Source organism: Oryctolagus cuniculus, chromosome 12, assembly GCF_051225735.1.
Source record: "Oryctolagus cuniculus isolate XC-2025 breed Fujian yellow rabbit chromosome 12, ASM5122573v1, whole genome shotgun sequence".
NCBI lineage: Eukaryota > Metazoa > Chordata > Mammalia > Lagomorpha > Leporidae > Oryctolagus > Oryctolagus cuniculus.
This window is the reverse complement of record NC_142878.1, coordinates 71,348,244-71,362,393: the sequence shown is the minus strand read 5'-3', so window position 1 is coordinate 71,362,393 and position 14,150 is coordinate 71,348,244.

Below are 14,150 nucleotides of genomic sequence, written 5' to 3'. Positions count from 1 at the left end.
TCTTTGATAATTTGACCAGAACTGCATTACATTCAATAATGGATTTTCTTTATAACAAACAACAGAATAAAATGCGGTTGGCACAGAGTGGATCACTTTGATATTGTTAATAGTCTAAGTCTGGATTTTATTTATTCCAGAGCCAACGATTTTGAACAGCATATTTTCCATGTTTCCGACTGTAACAAAACATTTTCCTCATTGTTCCATTGTAAATAGTCCCCTTGTCAAAACTCTTTTTAATCCTGAGATTTAAACCTGTATTTTCAATTGTCTGTGATCTTTAAATCTGACTCTCAATAGTTGAAGAATCTGGTCGTGTAAATCCCTCAGAAGCTTGAAAATGTCTTGTCTCTCCCCAGCCATTTCATGTGCCAATAAGTATTTTGTAAGTAGGGTTGAAATGAACTCAGCTGGCCTTGTGAAATGTTTAAACTTGCACAAACAACTACATTTTTGTTCAACAAATAGTACCTTACTCAGCCAAAACTGCTTTGGACATTGCCATTACAAATACTGTTAAACTTCAGAAATCATGTTTGTAAATTAGATGAGCCAAAATAAAGGACAATTAGGTTGATACAATATTAATATACTTAAAAGTTATATACCTATAAACTTTTAGGGATTTTTAAATCATAGTTAGTTTTACCCACAGAATGTAATTTAATCTGCTTTTAATTATAGTTTTTGGAGATATATAAGAAATGAAATTATTAAGTGGTTTGAGAACATTGTTTTTAAATGTTAGAAGATTGTTACTGATAAACAAAAAAAGTTTCATATATAGCTGAAAGTCATTTGCCCTTTACCAATAAGCAAACTAACTGACTTAATTAAATTTTTGAAACCTAGGATAAGCATGACATTGAGTTAGGAAAGGATTCTGAGTATTGTTCTCACTTTAGAGTTAGAAAGAAGGCGGCTGTGAATTTGATTTTACAGATTCCCATGTGTATCCATGACTGGGTTCATTTACAGGCCTGGGCCTCAATGAAAGGCCCTGACATTCTCACCAATGTCTGCACAAACAAAAGGATCTTCTCCAGCTGACACCCAGCGTGCATTTGGCAAGACCTGGCAGTATCACAAAAGCTGTTATTTTAACTAACTGCTAATGAATCCAAAATGCATTGATTTGGCCAAGTCACAAACCTCTCTTTTAGGGCATAGGCTCTTTTGTATCCCCGATGTAAACCTGATTTATGATAGCCTTCTCAAATGAATTTCAGTTTCATTTTTACTACTGGACAGCAGAAGGTGCATCCTTTTGGAGTGAACTAAGTCAGCAGGAGAGTAAGAGAACTTTCTGGCAAGCTCAACCCTCTGCTCTCTATTCATGGTCAGCTTAGAACCCTGTGGCTATGCCCATTTCAGTGCAGCACCACTGCCTCCACAGTCCCCTTTGCCTCCAGTGGGTTGGCTGGAGTGTCAACCAGAAGGCAGCAGACTCCTAACTACGTGTGGAATCCATAGCTTGGGTTCATAGTTAAGCAAGGCGGAGGTGGAGATGTTTAGCAGGAAGCAGCTGCTCCAGTCAGCACTTCCTGCCTCGCGCCATATTCTACCTGAGGGGTTCTTTGCAGCTGTGCTGGGAGTTGCAGAAATGAGAAGAGATCTGTTTCCTTTTCACCGTAAAGTACTCCCTTGGGGAGAATTAAATCAAACCTAAATGATTAAACTTTTTCTTCTGCTGGAAATAGAGGCACTTGAAAACATCCGGATGATAACCACACATCCCATCGATCCTACCAGACATTGACAGAAAGAGGTCACAGACCTGTATATTGTGTCTACATGGTGAGCTTTGCTCTAGGCGTCCCCAGCAACACTGCTATGGAGAGGCCAGATCTGTCAGCAAAGATTAATGGCACACTGATATATCAGAATCAAAGGGATGACAGGCTGGATTAGGCTTGTGTCTGCGTGTGTGTGTGTGTGTGTGTGTGTGTGTGTTTAACAACATGAAATCAGCTTAATGTGCAGATCAGCCTTTCTGTCTTTGGCCAATCAAGATTCTTCCCCTTCAGGGTATGTACTGTACCTCTCTAGGGCAGTCCTGGGAGCAGGCTCCAGTGACCCAGAGCCTGGCCAGCAGCAAGTTCCACCCGGAGGCCTGCTGCTTTCTGTAGTTCTGTACATTGACCACAGCAGGATGCCCAGCGCCCTTGGCCCAGGAGTCAGTGTGCTTTGGAGCCTCAGGAGATAATGGCTCCTACTCATCTCTACTCATCCATCCACACAGGCCTTGCACCCACAGGGACATGACACAGAAGCCAGTGAACCATTCTTGAAGATGGATGTTCTCCGTCCTGAATTTTCTTTTTTTTTTTTTTTTTTTTTTTTTTTTTTTTGAGAACATGAGGTATTTATTTTTTTGTGCCTCAGCTTATTTTTCCAGTTCCACCCATGTCACAGTGACAGCATTTCTTCTTTTTAGAAGATTTACTAGAAAGGCCGAGTAACAAAGAGGAAGAAGGAGGTGGGAAACAGAGAGAGAGAACTTCTATCCACTGATTCATTCCCTAAATGGCTGCAATGGCTGGCCTGGGCCAAGCTGAAAGCAGGATTCAGGATCTCCATCTGGGTCTCCCAACATGGATGGAGGGGCCCTAAGTCTTGGGTCATTTACTGTTGCTTTCCCAGGAGCATTAGCAGGAAGCTAGATCAGAAATGGAGCAGCCAAAACTTGAACTACTTGAACTGCACCTATTTGATATGCTGGCATTGCAGGTGGCAGCTTAACCTGTTACACCACAACACCAGCCACCAGAATTTCTTCCCTTTTAAAGCTGAGTCCATTGGGTATATAAACCACATTTTCTTTAGACACCCATCCTTTAGTGCGCACTTAAGTTGATTGCATTTCTTGGTGATTGTGAAAAGTCCAACAATGAACAAGGGAGCAGAGATTTGTCTTTGACATACTGATTTCAATTAAATACCCATAAGTGGGATAACTGGATCACAAGGCAAGTCTGTTATTCATTTTTTTTTTGAGAAACCTTCATACTGCTGCCCACAATGGCTGTAATAATTTACATTCACACCAACAGTGTGTAAGAGTTCCCATTTCTCCACATCTTCACCAATATTTGTTATATTTTTGTCTTTTTCATTGTAGTCATTCTCATAGGCATTAGGTAATATCTCAGTGTAGTTTCAATATTTAGTGTTGTTAGTCCTTTCTCATGTACCTTAGCCATTCATATTTCTTCTTTTGAGACAGATCTATTTAGGTCCCTTGTACATTTCTTAATTGGATTGTTTGTTTTCTTTCCATAGAGTTGAGTTCCTTACATATTCTGGATATTAACTCCTTGCTAGGGACTGAAAATATTTTCTCCGAATCTGAAGGCAGATCTCTTTTCCACTCTGTTAGTTGTTTTCTGTGTTGTGTTTCACTTTTTTTTTTTTTTTTACCTCTTTTACTTGTATGGACTCTTCTGTTTACATTGGGCTCAGAAAATTCAAGATAATCTCCCTATGCCTAGATCCTTGATTTAAGCACATATGCAAGACTTTTTGCATCCAAGGTAATATACTCACATGGACATATCTGGGGAACCTCTGTTCTAGTATTTTGAATATAAGAGTTTCTGTAAAAGGAGGAAATATTTTATACTACATATACCTTACTGAAAGACAATCATAGTTTTAAAAATTACTAGGCTAACCAAACCAAGGCACTCAGACCTGACTTAACTGAAACATCTGGTTAGGAATCTGCCCCTTGGCAATCCATTGTTTGATCAGATCAGGGCTATATGAGAGAAAACAAAGAAGAAAGAGGGTGATTTTCTGATTGTGTGGCATGTAAGCACCCTAGATAATTCAAGATCTTTTATTTATTTATTTATTTGAGAGGTAGAGTTATGGACAGTGAGAGGGAGAGACAGAGAGAAAGGTCTTCCTTCTGCTGGTTCACTCCCCAAATGGCCACTACGGCCGGCGCTGCGCTGATCTGAAGCCAGGAGCCAGGTGCTTCCTCCTGGTCTCCCATGCAAGTGCAGGGGCCCAAGCACCTGGGTCATCCTCCACTGCCCTCCCGGGCCACAGCAGAGAGCTGGACTGGAAGAGGAGCAACCGGGATTAGAACCCAGCACCCATATGGGATGCTGGTGCCGCAGGTGGAGGATTAACCAAGTGAGCCATGGCGCCGGCCCTGAGTTTTCTTTTTCTCTCAGATTCTTTGATTCTTGGTTTACAGTTCTGGATTTTCCATCAGGTGCAAAGAAAGTTTACTGATTGCTCAGTCCACTCCTGAGGAGATCCTGGCCAAGAATTCTGATACTGTTCAGAGCTTGGTTCCACCCTTCCCAGTTATTTGGCCCAGGGAACCCCTTGATGTGTCTGAGCCCTGTTACTGAGGATAACTGTAACACCTTCCCTGCATCCTCACGCGGGACCATTATCCCCACTCCTTTTCTAAGGCTAACACCCCCACAGAACAGTTCCAAAAGATGAGTGAATGCTGTCCCCTCCGATCACCCCCCTCCATCGTGGGTTTTTGTAATCCTCATCAGCACAAGCTCTGCTGTCTTGCCAAAGATCTCTCACCTTAAAGAACAGACACAAAAAGCCCCTCAGTGTATTCTTGATTCATTGTGCCAAAAAAGAACGAATAAAATGTAATACTTGAAAGCAAAAATAGGATCCCATATATTTGTGATTCAAGATGTTGGCTCCGTACTGTTCTTCCAGCAACCAAGCAGCCACTTGATAGAAGCCACACCTGTCCCAGCCCTTTTCTCCCTTTGCCCCCTTCAGATAAATGCTGATCAGGACCCTTGGGAATCTGACGCCGCCCACATGCGCTACAAGTGGCCCCTGATGGCAATGACTGGGCATTGTCCTGGGGGATCCCTCACCTAGGTCAGCGCCCAGTACACAGTAGGTACTTCATATGTGTTCAAAAGACCAATGGGTGAGGTTGGGGGAAGTAGATTGGAGAAAATTCCTGCAGAAGAGCATCCCATCTCTTCTCTCTGTGTCTTTCCTCCTCTCCTCCACCCCCTTTTATTTTTCTCAACAAATATTTTTGAGCATAGAGAGCGCTAGAGACAAAGATGAATGAAGCCAGGTTCCTAGCTCAGAGAAACTTCAAAGTAAGTGGCAGAGTGGCTCTCTGCCAGTCGTATCCTTAGTGGGGGTATGATAAGACTTTGTAGACTCTTTAAGGGAATAGCAAGGCATATGATGCTCAGCTCACAGACCTAGGAGGAAGGAAGTGAGGCTTGGTTTTGCAGGAAGTTCACCCTGGACACTCGTATGGTCTCATGTCCTTATGAATCACCAGAATTAGACACCATTCCAACTTATTTGCCCCAAGTAATGCTGTGGTGATGTCCACAGATTGTGATGATCATCAATAGTGAGCTCATTTGTGGCATTAGAATCCAAAGTTAATTTTTTTTAATTTATTTTATTTATTTGAAAGACAGAGTTACAGAGAGAGGTAGAGACAGAGAGAGAGGTCTTCCATCTGCTGGTTCACTCCCCAGATGGCCACAATAGCCAGAGCTGAGCTGATCTGAAGCCAGGATCCAGGAGCTTCTTCCTGGTCTCTCACATGGGTGCAGGGGCCCAAGGACTTGGGCCATCTTCTACTGCTATCCCAGGCCACAGCAGAGAGCTGGATCGGAAGAGGAGCAGCAGGGACCAGAACCGGCACCCATGTGGGATCACGGCGCTTCAGGCCAGGGCTTTAACCCGCTGTGCTACAACGCCAGCCCCTCTAAAGTTTAAATGTAACTTACCCTGGGGTGGGTATTTAGCCTAGCAGTTAAGACATTGCTTGGGATGCCTGCATTCCATATTGGAGTACCTGGGTTTGGATCCCAGCTCTACTCCTAACTCCAGCTTCCTACTAATGCACACCCTTGGAGGCAGCAGTGATGACTCAAGTAGTTGGGTCCCTGCCACCTGCTTGGGATATCCAGATAGAATTCCTGGCGCTCAGCTTCAGCCTGGCCCAGACCCAACCATTGTGGGCATTGTGGGAGAGAACCAGGGATATGAGTCCTTTCTCTCTCTCTCTCTCTCTCTCTGCCTGTTGAATACATGAAAACAATGCATTTTTTAAATTATATGAAATATACCCTGAACTCCAATACATAAAACATGGGCAGAGGTGCTTGGGTTAAAACAGAGCTGGGCAGTTCAGGGTCTCTCTACTCAAAGGTTCCAAGATAACTCTTATTAGAAATTATAACCGAAAGGCCCTTCATAATATTGTTGATTCTATAAAATATAAAAGAAAACAATATATAAACTTCAGTATTAATGTTGATAAAGAAACTGTATTAGAAAGTTATAAGATTTTCAGTTTGCTGTTGGGCTGGGGCTGAATGATGGGGTTATAATTAATGGGATGTCAAGAGAACACTAACTCTAATTGCACTCTAACTGAAAACACACACATACAAGCATCCACACTCATGAGAAATAAACTTCATTGCAGTAAACCACTGGTATTTGGAGATCTTTTTGTAACAGCAACTACCATTTACTACCCCAAGACACTTGTTTTAACTACAAAGAATCCACATCAACATCTTTCACCCTTGGCTGCACACGGCACTCCTTATGGAACTTAAACAAAAATCCCCATGTCCAAGCACATGTCAGGCCAGTTAATTCAAAATCCAGGTTTGTGGTACAGACATTACGATTTTTGAAATCTCTCTAGGTGACTTCAATTTGCAGCCATGGTTGAGAGCCACAGCTCTAGACCTTTGAGTGAAAGTCAGGCACATGAGATGGTTTTCTTGGAAAAATCTACCAAGAATTCTGACAAGCATTTCTTCCATTGTGGTCATCACCAGTCCACAGCACATTGTATTATCACACAATAACATGATGTGTGGCTTTTTTTTTTTTGACTCTGAAAACTACATTTTGTCACTGGAGTCTGTGGTGTGGCATCAGCAGAGAACAATCAAGCAGCAGTGAGGCACACTTGCTGTGGTGGTTGCCTGGATTCATTAACCAATTACAACTCACCTCTCATGCTAGCCTTGGGGTAAGAGTGCAGTTCTTGCCTCCATCCTGAGAAGTACCCAGGAGTCAATATCTTCAGTGTGAAATCTGTTCAGAGCAAAATGTTGGGAAGATTTCCTAAAAAATCTATGTTAAAAATATATTCCATTTCACTCAAGTTGTCCCATACCACTCTGTGCATTGTGGGAAATGTTAATTTGTTCTTTTGAAGTGGAGTGATAATAGAAACATCCTTTTTTGCCATCAGTTTCTGTGAGGAATGTACAAGCTACACGATGGGATATGGGGTTACATCACCAACCAGCCCGCTGACCCACTTCCAGCCTCAAGTCTCTGTCTCAAAATGCAGAAATGACAGCATGGTAGAGCGATGTGTTCTATCACCTAAAATCCAAGCTTTTAACATGGCTCCCAAGAATTTTTCCGATTCAATAAACCACAAAAGTCCAAGACAAAACAAGAACCACAGAAAAATGATTATTGTTGCCAATATGAGAGTCAGAAAAAGAATTTTAAATGTTGAATAGAAAAGCTCAATTGCATTCCTGTGTACTTCATGAGTGAAGGAGTAACACTATGCAATTATAGACAATAGAAGAGATGTGAAATGAAAATTGTTCTGCGTTTCAGTGTCGTGTTACAGTCAATAAATGTAATGAATTTCCTATTTTGAATATGAAGCGATCCATTTTAATTTCTTCCTGTCCATAATAAATAAATGATAAATAGTAAGTGTTTAAAGACTATCTACTTGAAAGGCACCAAATTATTAGCCTGCCTGGAGCAGCCATGTGCCGGTCTAGCCTGCATGAAAGTCTCTTCAATGCGCACACACATCAGCTGTAAAAATGCAGATTTTTGAGTCTGAAGAGCTAGGGTAGGGCCTGAGGTTCTGCATTTCTTTTTTTTTTCCTAGAAGCCTTTTATTTAAGGAATACAAAGTTCACGCATTTCACAAAGTCAACTTTAGGAACATAGTGATTCTTCCCACTGTACTTGCCCTCCCACTCACATTCCCAGTCTTCTTCCTCCTCCCTCTCCTATTCCCATTCTTATTTCAATGGACTTTATACACATATGATTCACTCTATACTAAGTAGAGAATTCAACAAATAGTATGGAAAAAAAGAAAATTGTTCCTCAAAAAGTCGAGACAAGAGCTGTTCACAGTCATTGCATCTCAAAGTATCAATTTCAATTCTACAGATTATCTTTTAGGTGCTGTGTTAATTATCATGGATCAGGAGAACATATGGTATGCAATTGTGTGTTTCTAACAAACACCCCTATGGTGCTCAAGCTACTCTAACAAACCTTGGTTTACAAAAACAGGCCCACAGTTTGTAATTTGCAGTTTGAATTTTTAAAAAATTGCTTTAAATTATCATTTGTCATGGCTCTGGGGTTGTTTGAAGTACCCTGAAAGAGCGCCTCAAGGGCCCTGCCCTATCTGTTCTTCATCCTGGGCACAGCCACAGACCACACTGAGAGTGGTTACTGACGCCCTGGTGGACTGGCTTTGCGGTTTCTGTTCTGTGACTAATTCACACTTCACTTTAGACCTGTCAGTTATGCCTCCCAGCCTGCGTCCACTCAGCTTCACCAGTTTTCATCTCACATAAAACGTGTTCAAAGGAGGTGGGCATTTAGCCTAGCAATTAAGATGTGCTGGTTAGGATGCCCACATCCCATGTAGCAGTGCCTGGATTTGATACTCGCCTCTGGCTCCTACCTCTAGCTTCCTCGTAATGAAGATGCTGGGAGACAGCTGTAGTGGTTCAAGTGGTTGGATTCCTGGCCCTCACATGGAAGGCCTGAATTGAGTTCCTGGATCCCAGTTTTGTCCTGGCCCAGCCTCACCAGTTGCAGGCATTTGGGGAGTGAACGAACAGATGGGAGCTCTTTCACTTTGTCTCTGGCCTCTCTGCCTCTCAGAAAAATATGCATTCAAAGACCCCCAAATTTCAATAAATTACTGAAATGTCTATTAATTGTAAATATGTGACTTTCAAAATTTAAGCTCCCTGTAAATGAAACTGCTTCAGAGAAACAATGTTCAAAAGCTTGACTACAAATGTTGATGTTGTATTTGCTGATGGTGAGTGTGAGTGTGTACTATGTGTACTGTGTATACATCCCCCTTTTAAAATGCAGTTCTTACTTTAAATGGGCCCACATGCAAACAACTTTGGCTTCTTATTCATTGGGTATGTATTGTCTATCTACAATCAACAGGACACATGTTGGTATTCCTTTCCTTCCCTTTGAAAGATTCTGTCAGAGGATGTAAGGAAATATATTAATATGCAAAAAGCATGTCAAAACTCAGAGACATAAAAGGAGCTTCAACTGTCTCTTCAATAATGCAGGACAGGATCTGATTTCTTTCTGAGATTAACTCAACTGTGTTGGCTTAAGATAACCTCAGAAAATCCATCATTCCTTCCTTCTTATTCTTTAAATATGTGTTTTCTTTTTAAAAACACATTGACACAATTTCCCAAATCTCCACATACCAATCTGATGATATGGTTGATCCTCATCAACTTGATATTTTATCCTGGGCAGGAGTGCTGAGCAACATCTTCCAACTCAGAGATTGCATCACACAGCTCATGTCTGTAGCTCATTTACTAAAATATCAAACAAGGCCACCTCCGGCATAGTTTTCTCACCATGTACTTCCAAAGAGCTCAATCATCAGCCCCCTTCCTCCCCTATCTGGCCTCTGTTGCATTTGTCACAAACCACAAAAGTACTTTTATCCAAATAGATACACCCATTTACTCACACACCAAGTAGCAAATATGCACAAAAATACACTTGAAAAGGGTGGATCGGTGGGAAACCCAGGGCAGAATCAGACCAGTGGGAGAGAGCTGTAAGTGGAAGAGAGTAAAGGGGATGCTATGAAGAAGTAGTACAAGAAGTTCATTTTGCTGTGTATTTTTAAAGATTTATTTATTTTATTATTTGAAATACAGAGGTACAGAAAGAGGGAGGGAGAGAAGGAATAAGGTAGAGAAAGAGAGAGAGAGGCCTCCCATATGCTGATTCCCTCCCTAAATGGCCATAACAACCAAGGCTAGGCCAAGCCAAAACCAGGAGCTAGGAGCCAGGAGCCAGAGCTTCCTCTGAGCTTCTCATGTGAGTGGCAAGGGCCCAGTGCTTGGGCCATCTTCTGCTGTTTTCCCAGGCCATTATCAGAGACTTGGATCAGAAGTGGAACCCAGGACACAAACCAGTGTTTGTATGGGATGCCAATGTCACAGGCAGTGGCTTAACCTGCTACCGCAACACCAGTCCCTTGGTGGTGTTTTGAACAAAGGTGGGTTTTTGCTTCTTAGTATTTATGGAGAGCTTCTGTGTGCTTTGCACATTAGTCTTTGTGACGCACACAGTCTACAACATTCAGCTGTGACTTAAGGAATTTATAACCTGGCGGCAAGATTAACACACATGATGTCTCTGTGTGGGAGTGCATGCACATGTACACACACATATATACACAAAGTTATTTAAAAAAATGGACTTTACAATGTCCCAATCACTTCAGAAATATCTTACTTGCTCCTCACAACTATCCAGCAGACTTGGATACTGTTGATCCATTGATTCATGGCCAAGAAGGGCAAGTAATATTCCCAACGTCACACAGCTAACAAGAGGCAGCTATGGGATTCAATCCTACAATTGATCAGTTTGAGTCAGGGAAAATCTCAATGGTTTAAACTAGTGGAAGTCCATTTCTGGCCCAGAGGCCTGTGCAGTTGTTCTTAATTGGCTGGAATTTTCTGGCAGGTTATCCTCCACATAGGGATTCCAGAGTGCCAGCCCCTTTCATCTTGAAGCTCTGCAATTTCTGACATGTGGAATCCACATTCATCCAAGAGGAAGAGTGAGTGAGGGTGGCACATTAGATACTCTAGCGACCTCTACGCAGAAGTGATAGAAATCACTATTTCATTGTCTATAATCACCTACATGACCCCAGTAAGACACAAAGGGCTTGAGAAGTGGAACAGCTGAGTACCCATGTCCAGAGACAACGAGATCTGATGGAAGGAGGGCAAACAGCCTAGTTCTGTCACAAGTTCCAAAACCACTAAACCTCACTGCTTCTGAACCATTTAAGAGGAAGAACTAAATTACGTGCTGCTAAATTGCACCTCTTGAAAAAAGTTAAGAGGAGTGGGAGCTCCTAGGTTTGGAGCAGAAAGAAGGGAACCTGAGTCGGGTGCTGAAAAGTGGGTATAAGGGAGACATTTCTGACTGAGAAGAACATTCAGACTTGGGAAGACAATGATGTACTCATGGTCATGCTATGAGGTCTATTTATGGGGCAGAAAAATGGAATTCTAAGTGTTTTGTGGACAAGAATGGACTTTCAAAAAATGTGCTGAGAGACGAATAATCAATCCAAGTTCTTTCAGTTTCATTCTGTCTACTATTGGGCATTTCATTACCTAAAAGGAGTTGCAAATTCCTTGAATAGGGCCACATATATATCTTTTCCACAAAAGGAGTCCTATGATTTGGTATACAGTTATATAGTGCAGAGATGTGGGTGGGAGCGCCTCTGCAGCTGTGTTGGGCTTGTAGTCGGGAGAATAGCCAAGTGAGGGCACAGGGTAAGCATTAGGTCGGCTGACCAGGATGACCTCTAAAGGGAGTCGCATCATGAGACTGTGTCCAGGAGAGGCTAGAATTCCAGTCTAGAGTGATTTAAAATAAAATGGATTGCTTTGGCCGGCCGTGGCTCACTAGGCTAATCCTCTACCTGCAGCGCCGGCACACCCGGTTCTAGTCCCGGTCGGGGCGCCGGCGCCGGATTCTGTCCCGGTTGCCCCTCTTCCAGGCCAGCTCTCTGCTGTGGCCAGGGAGTGCAGTGGAGGATGGCCCAAGTGCTTGGGCCCTGCACCCACATGGGAGACCAGGCAAAGCACCTGGCTACTAGCTTCAGATCAGCGCGGTGCTCCGGCCGCAGCGGCCATTAGGGGGTGAACCAACGGAAGGAAGACCTTTCTCTTTCTCTCTCTCTCTCACCGTCCACTCTACCTGTCAAAAAAATGGATTGCTTTAGGAATATTAGGAATAATAACCCAACAGAAGTATGCTGGATGTTTCTGGGAAGCCAAGAGACAGATGTGATGGGAAAAGTCAGGAAATCATCGACTTTCCCTTGTGTGTGTGTGTGTGTGTGTGTGTGTGTGTGTAGGGGTGGGGGCAGGCTCATTTAAAATCTGTTGGCCAATGCCCATCTATTCCAATGGGTGTTCAGGCATAAAGGCAGGGGTTGTACCTGTAGCAATCGTTTGCTGAAAGAAGGCAATCCTGCAGGAGTCCACGCAGGAGGGCCTCAAGCAAAGTGGAAGCTTAGGGACTGGAAGGGAGGGACGCATGTGTGAAGAGGTCCTGTCCCTGCCCTGGGGAAAACATCACTGCTCCCTGGTGGCAGTTTCTCTGCTAGTCCCCTAGACAGGAACTAAGGAGAAGCGATTGTGATGGAGACTCCAGAAGACCAGAAGTAAAAGGTCATGCAAAGGACCTTTTTTTTTTTTTTTTTTTTTAACTTTTATTTAATGCATATAAATTTCCAAAGTACGACTTATGGATTACAATGGCTTTCCCCCCATACCGTCCCTCCCACCCACAACCCTCCCCTTTCCCACTCCCTCTCCCCTTCCATTCACATCAAGATTCATTTTCGATTATCTTAATATACAGAAGATCAGCTTAGTATACATTAAGTAAGGATTTCAGCAGTTTGCTCCCACACAGAAACATAAAGTGAAAAATAATAGATGATTTTTTAAAATGATGATGAAATCAGAGCAGACCTATTGTCATGTTTAATCCCAGTGAGAGTCAAGTTGGGAATTGATAATTTCTTTTTTTTTTTTTTTTTTTTTTTTTTTTTTTTTACAGAGGATCCGTTTAGTATGCATTAAGTAAGGATTTCAACAGTTTGCACCCCCATAGAAACACAAAGTGAAATATATTGTTTGAGTACTCGTTATAGCATTAAATCTCAATGTACAGCACATTAAGGATAGAGATCCTACATGAGGAGTAAGTGCACAGTGACTCCTGTTGTTGACTTTACCAATTGACACTCCTGTCTATGGCATCAGTAATCTCCCTATGCTCCAGTCATGAGTTTCCAAGGCTATGGAAGCCCTCTGAGTTCTCCAATTCTTATCTTGTTTAGACAAGCTCATAGTCAAAGTGGAGGTTCTCTCCTCCCTTCAGAGAAAGGTACCTCCTTCTTTGATGGCCTGTTCTTTCCACTGGGATCTCACTCGCAGAGATCTTTTGCCAGAGTGTCTTGGCTTTCCATGCCTGAAATACTCTCATGAGCTTTTCAGCCAGCTCCGAATGCCTTTAGGGCTGATTGACCTTTTTAATGCCAAAGTAAGGTGAAGCCAGTGGGGGGCTGCAGCGTAAGGCATTCTGGGGTAGAGTGGCCACATTAGCCACTGCTGTTCGCAAGCCTTGCATTCCTTATTCTTGGCGTGAACTTCTCTGAATCTCAGCATAGAAACAACTCACCCAAATTCACCATGGGACTGGCTTCTCTTGTTTGTTTTCATGACAAAAGGTGGATGATGAATCCAGCAAGCGGCTGAGACTTTCTGTGTCTCACTTGCCACATTTGTAAAAGATGGTTGATACTACTTGGCCCAAAAGCTACCTGGGGGGACCTCCCTCATCTGCCACTCCCATCTCCCTCCTCTGCACCTACCCTGGTGGTCCCAGCTCTCAGATTCTCTCAGATTTAATGTCTGTAGGGATACAGAGAGGCTCTTGGCAAGTATACAGAGCCCAAAGCTTGCAAACTGCAGTGGCTAATGTGGCAGGTGGCTTTACCACAACCTGACTTAAGGGATCCACATGAACCCCCTTGAGAGAAATGATCAGGATCCTCGTGCCAAAGTTCTAAAAGTCCTGCAGCTAAATCCCAGGCCCCAGTTTTGGACAGCTAGGAAGAATGTTCTGATTTGCAAAGTTCTTTCATATGGGCCTGTTATCCCCAAGACAGAGGGTAATAAACAACCCTGATGAGCCCATGACCTGGCTACTCTGTGTTCCAAGGGAGGGGAGGCCTTCCCGACCATGAGACGCACCCCCACGCCCTCTTTCCTCCC